This window comes from Bufo bufo, chromosome 6, assembly GCF_905171765.1.
Source record: "Bufo bufo chromosome 6, aBufBuf1.1, whole genome shotgun sequence".
Classification (NCBI taxonomy): domain Eukaryota; kingdom Metazoa; phylum Chordata; class Amphibia; order Anura; family Bufonidae; genus Bufo; species Bufo bufo.
The window spans coordinates 426,287,484-426,293,483 of NC_053394.1; positions in this window are offsets into that span (position 1 = coordinate 426,287,484).

Consider the following 6,000-nt stretch of genomic DNA (forward strand, 5'->3'; position numbering starts at 1 on the left):
GGAGGTGTGTTCTTTCTGGTGCAGCTTTCTTCCTATCACAGCTCAGGAGGTGTGTCCTTTCTAATGCAGCTTTTTCCCTACCACAGCTCAGGAGGTGTGTATTTTCTGATGCAGGTTTATCCCTATCACAGCTCAGGAGGTGTGTTATTTCTGATACAGCTTTCTCCCTATAACAACTCAATAGGTGTGTTCTTTCTGATGCAGCTTTCTCCCTATCATAGCTCAGGAGGTGTGTTCTTTCTTTTACAGCTTTCTCCCTATCACAGCTCAGGAGGTGTGTTCTTTCTTATAGAGCTTTCTCCCTACCACAGCTCAGGGAGGTGTGTTCTTTCTGATGCAGGTTTCTCCCTATCACAGCTCAGGAGGTATGTCCTTTCTTCTGATACAGCTTTCTCCCTATCACAGCTCAGGATGTGTGTCCTTTCTGATACAGCTTTCTCCCTATCACAGCTCAGGAGGTGTGTCTTTTCTGATGCAGCTTTCCCCCTATCACAGCTCAGGAGGTGTGTCCTTTCTGATGCAGCTTTCTCCCTATCACAGCTCAGGGGGGGTGTCCTTTCTGATGCAGCTTTCTCCCTATGACAACTCAGGAGGTATGTCCTTTCTGATGCAGCGCTCTCCCTGTAAATGCCACAGCTTCTAACAGTAAATATGTCTGGTGGCAGTTAAAGGACAGAACTGACCATGTGCGACTACCTCAGTAGGTGCATGTACACATTACTATATAGATTAAACACCAGGGGTCACCATAATAATGAAGTAAAGAGAATATCTCTTCATTTCTATGGAAGTTCTGGACATGGCCGAGTACAGCGCTTGGCTATCTGTGGAAAACCTCTAGAAATGAATGGAGCGGCCACACACACACTTGACTAGCCTCTCCGTTCATTTCAGGAAGCTGCAGGGGGTATGGGTTCCCCATTCTCATGATCAACAGCGGTCCCAGCGGTAGGACCCCTACCAATCTAATAGTTATCCTCTATCCTGTGGATAAGGCCTCATGCACACGACCGTTTTTTTTTTAAGGTCCGCAAAAACTATGTCCGTAGGTCCGTGATCCGTGTCCGTTTTTTCTTCCGTGGGTCTTCCTTGATTTTTGGAGGATCCACGGACATGAAGAAAAAGTCGTTTTGGTGTCTGTCTGGCCGTGCGGAGCCAAACGGATCCGTCCTGACTTACAATGCAAGTCAATGGGGACGGATCCGTTTGACGTTGACACAATATGGTGCAATTGCAAACGGATCCGTCCCCCATTGACTTTCAATGTAAAGTCAGGAGTTAATATACCATAGGATCGGAGTTTTCTCCAATACGATGGTATATTTTAACTTGAAGCGTCCCCATCACCATGGGAACGCCTCTATGTTAGAATATACCATCGGATTTGAGTTAGATCATCAAAACTCAGATCCGACAGTATATTCTAACACAGAGGCGTTCCCATAGTGATGGGGACGCTTCAAGTTAGAATATACTAAGAACTGTGTACATGACTGCCCCCTGCTGCCTGGCAGCACCCGATCTCCTACAGCGTATCATAGCCCCCTGTAAGAGATCAGGTGCTGCCAGGCAGGAGGGGGCAGACCCCCCTCCCCTGTATTTAACTCATTGGTGGCCAGTGCGGCCCCCCTCCCTCCCTCCCCTGTATTTAACTCATTGGTGGCCAGTGTGGCCCCCCTCCCTCCCTCCCCCCTGTATTTAACTCATTGGTGGCCAGTGCGGCCTCCCTCCCCAGTATTATATTCATTGGTGGCCAGTGCGGCCTACCCTCTCCCCCCCCACCTAATTAAAATCACCTTCCCCCATCATTGGTGGCCAGTGCGGTCTCCCCTCTTCCCCCCCTAATTAAAATCACCCCCCCCCCATTATTGGTGGCCAGTGCGGCCTCCCCTCCCCCCCCCTCTAATTTAAATCACCCCCCCCCATCATTGGTGGCCAGTGCGGCCTCCCCTCTCCCCCCCTAATTAAAATCACCTTCCCCCATCATTGGTGGCAGCGGAGAGTACCGATCGGAGTCCCAGTTTAATCGCTGGGGCTCCGATCGGTAACCATGGCAACCAGGACGCTACTGCAGTCCTGGTTGCCATGGTTACTTAGCAATTTTAGAAGCATTATACTTACCTTCGCTGTCTGTGACCGGTGCATTTTCCGAGTTTTCAACGGACCCATTGAAAGTCAATGGGTCCACAGAAAATCATGGAAAACGGAACAGCGGCCACGGATGCACACAACGGTCGTGTGCATGAGGCCTAAGGGATAACTTAATGTAACTGGAATACCTCTTTCAGTGAATAAAATACAAGTTGTACTGAACTTTTCCGCACAGAACTGTATATTGGTCCGATAGCAAATTATTATTATTGGGGTATTCCCATCTCATAAAGTGATGACATATTGCTAGGATATGGCATCACTTTATAATCTGTGTGGTTCCTCCGGCACCGATCCTGAGAATGAAGGGCTGGTGTAGAGCTGTGTCCCCTTCTAGATTTACCCTGCACCCCGACGTGCCCGACTTCCTGGCTGCCATGTATTACAGTTGAAGGTGTCATCCTATAGAATGATGCTTGATTCGGGGCCCTGCATATAAATAGTAGCTCCAGTCTGCTGTGAACATCACTTAGGCCCCCCGCGGTGATGCTAGGAGATGGCACGTGTCTCCAGTCCATCATATAAGAGCAAACCTTCTGTCCCCGCTAGTCTTTGATCTCCTCCCCAGTCATATCACGTGCATACATCTGTTAATTGTCCATTTGCTGGTCAGGCCCTCTTCTAATTTCCTTGACTTTGATATTGTTTCCCTCACCATAAAATTTGTGATCACCTTCCCCCATCAGAGCAGATACGTTCCATTTCTCCTCCTCTCATCTCCTCTGATTTGTATGATCATAAAGCTGTCAATTTCACTTCCTCCCGGCTTCCTGACTATCCGGCTTTCCTTACTGTCTTCTAGGGGGAGAGTTATGTGGTGTTCAGTGATTGGAATATGGCTGACCTAGAGGTTACACAGTGTCCACCGTTCTGCAGGATTCTACTGGCAGCTACTGATGACTTCTCACACAATATGAGCCAGTCGGACTAGTTGAGGAAAGGGGTGGAAAATGGTATGCCACCGGAACTAGTGAAAATTTACTGTTCTGCCCCCTTTATATACTGGGATGCAAAAATATATGTTAGATGGTTGGCTGGTCCTGTTGAAATCAGTGCAGTCAGACAACATTTATATAAGGCTACGTTCACATCTGTGGTATACTACTAGTTTAGGGGAAAAAATATGGAAGCAGTGGATCCATCATAGGATGGACACCAGTGGCACCCAAAAGACCCCATTGACCCTAATGGAGTCCATTGGTTTTCTGTTATGGTCTACACACCATTTTGCTGAAAACATAGAAAAGCATACTACCACATTTGATTTTTTTTTTTTTATAGATCCTGCAAAGGAGGCTGATAGTAGCTCATGTGTATGTCTTTGGCTGGAGAACTTGCCACATTCCAGGAGACTCATTTATGTTCTTCCATCTCTGACAGCTCAATGTGTGTAGGAGATGTCATACAGAATAATGGGACCCTGTCATACGTGTATCCGGGTCAGAGATGTACTGTAGAGAGGAGGGTTGTAGCACATACTACATGAGTCAGCCACCAGGTGGAACATTATCCAGTAGAAGTCCTGTTTTGACCATTCCAGAAGATGGTTTTGACTTCTACAGACTAACTAATGACCTGTAGTTTCTACAGTGTTGGCTGCTTGTTGTGTAGTCTAGAGCTGGGAGACATATTGGCTTAGGATAGTGTTTGTCCTTTTCCTGATGCCTACAGAGTACAGTGATCCCTCAGCTTAAAGTGTTGATCGGTCCTGGATGACCATTGTGGGTTGAAAGTATTGTAACTCGAGTCCATATGGGTGACTTTGCCAAAAAGTTGTCAATTATGCACATAATGTACCAGGCAATTAACATAGAGCTGTCCACATCTGATGTCCAAAGGAGCAGCTCAACCTGGCACAGATAAAGGGCAATACAGGACACTAGACAGTCGGCGCATGCTCTTCAGTGTTAGGGTCCATTCACACAGATTATTTTTCTGTCTATTTTTCTGTCTGAGGCAGTATTCCTGCTTGGTTTTCTGCAGATTATGCAATGTGAACATACTCTTAAAGATGTTTCACCAGTGGATTGTTCTCTGGAATGCCCTTCCCCAAGAAATTAGGTTAAATCACATTATACACCGTTTTAGGCGCTCCCATCTTGTTAGGGTGGCCTTTCACATCTCCTGATCTAACCCCTCTCCATATATAGACCATCGATCATCCGTCCTGATCCTCCACCACCCAGAAGCACTTCATATATCGGCTGCTGACCAGCTCATGCGGCTTTATATCTGCTCCCCTATTTTCCCAGGATGGCTGGAGCTTTGTACAAAACAAGCACTTCTACCTTTCGTGTCACCCCTATCTCCTCATAGATTGTAAGCTCTTGCGAGCAGGGCCCTCATTCCTCTGGTTGTAATTATTGACTTGTATATTATGTTATTTATGACTATTTGTACATGAACCCCTGAATTTGTTAGCGCTATATAAATAAAGATTACTATTATTGGCTGGATCTTCTGGACCATCTATGACACTGCATGTTGGATGTGGCTTCCAGTTCCAATGGCCGCTGTGTTCACCAGCCAGCCATATTATATTCCAGTGACCATCTTTCGTTCTTTTCCTTGCTGGTGAATAGGGTGCTATCCATACATGACCTGTGATAAATGCCTGGGATTAGAAGCTTTCCACCAGATGAGCTCAGGCAGAGAGGTATCTAATCTTTGGCTACTTGACAGGCCTGCAACGTGTCACTGCTTCTGCCCTGCAGCCGGAGTAAAATCTCCATTGATCCCTAGGAGAGGAAGATAAATTGGATTTTCGCCGCAGGCAGGTGTGAAATTCCCAGTTTGTTAAACCCAGTAGTGTGGAGTGGCTGGGTTACCTCCTTGAACACTTCCATCATCCCACCAACCCTCCTGGGTTACCTCTTCGGACACTTCCATCACCCTCCCGGAGTCTATCAGGACACTTGATGGTTCAAGAGCCTTAATGCCAACACTCGGCTTTTGTTCCTTCTGATTATCGAGGAGTCTTTACACGAGGAGCCAGGTCAGCGCTCAAACTCGCTTTCTCAGAACACTTGTGGTGGAGGTGGGAAAATAGTTTGGAGTCCAAGAAAGATACAAAAGAGATAGAGAAGTGACGAGCGAAACGTGGCTCGGGTTTATGCAGCCGTTGATTAGACGGCTCATTAAATTCATTCTTAATCACCGACTACATACGCTGATTCGCGTGTTTGGCCAGAGCAAGAATAAATGGTTTTTAGAATGTTTATCTTGGCATTAGCGTATCAGATGCCGATAATCAGCAGATCTCTGGAGAGGGAACCATAATCAGTCCAGCGATGGATATCCTGCCTGTCAGTATGGGACGCTTCCAGCTAGCAATAGGAGGAATTATGGTGTTGAGGCTAGTAGTTTGGGCGGATAGGTTTCCCTTGCTAATGACGTGTAACGACAATATTATCACCAGCCTTTTTATATGTAGGTCCACATCACGTTATGGTGTTGAGCCTAGTAGTTTGGGTGGACAGGTAGGTAGGTCTGTTCACATGGGGTAGTGCCGCATAGTGGCTCTTCTTGTTCTTGAGGCGGCTGTGGTCGCCGTGTGCCAAATTAAAGAAGAGATTATTAGGAGCAGACTGTATGGATTTATACCTACTTAGTCTCAGTCTGGTTTCTGAGACCACATGGAGAGGTGAGAATTTGAGATCAGTTCACATTGGGCAGTGCCGCGCGGTGGCTTTTGCTGCTATGGTGCCTCTTGGTGGGTGGGACTCGGAGCCAGGGGGGCATAGGCTGGGTTCACATCACGTTTTTGTCTTACATTTTAACATATACAAAAACTGTATGCTCTAAACAGCTGCTTCAGACGGGTGCTGTACAGTGACATCCGTCACCGTA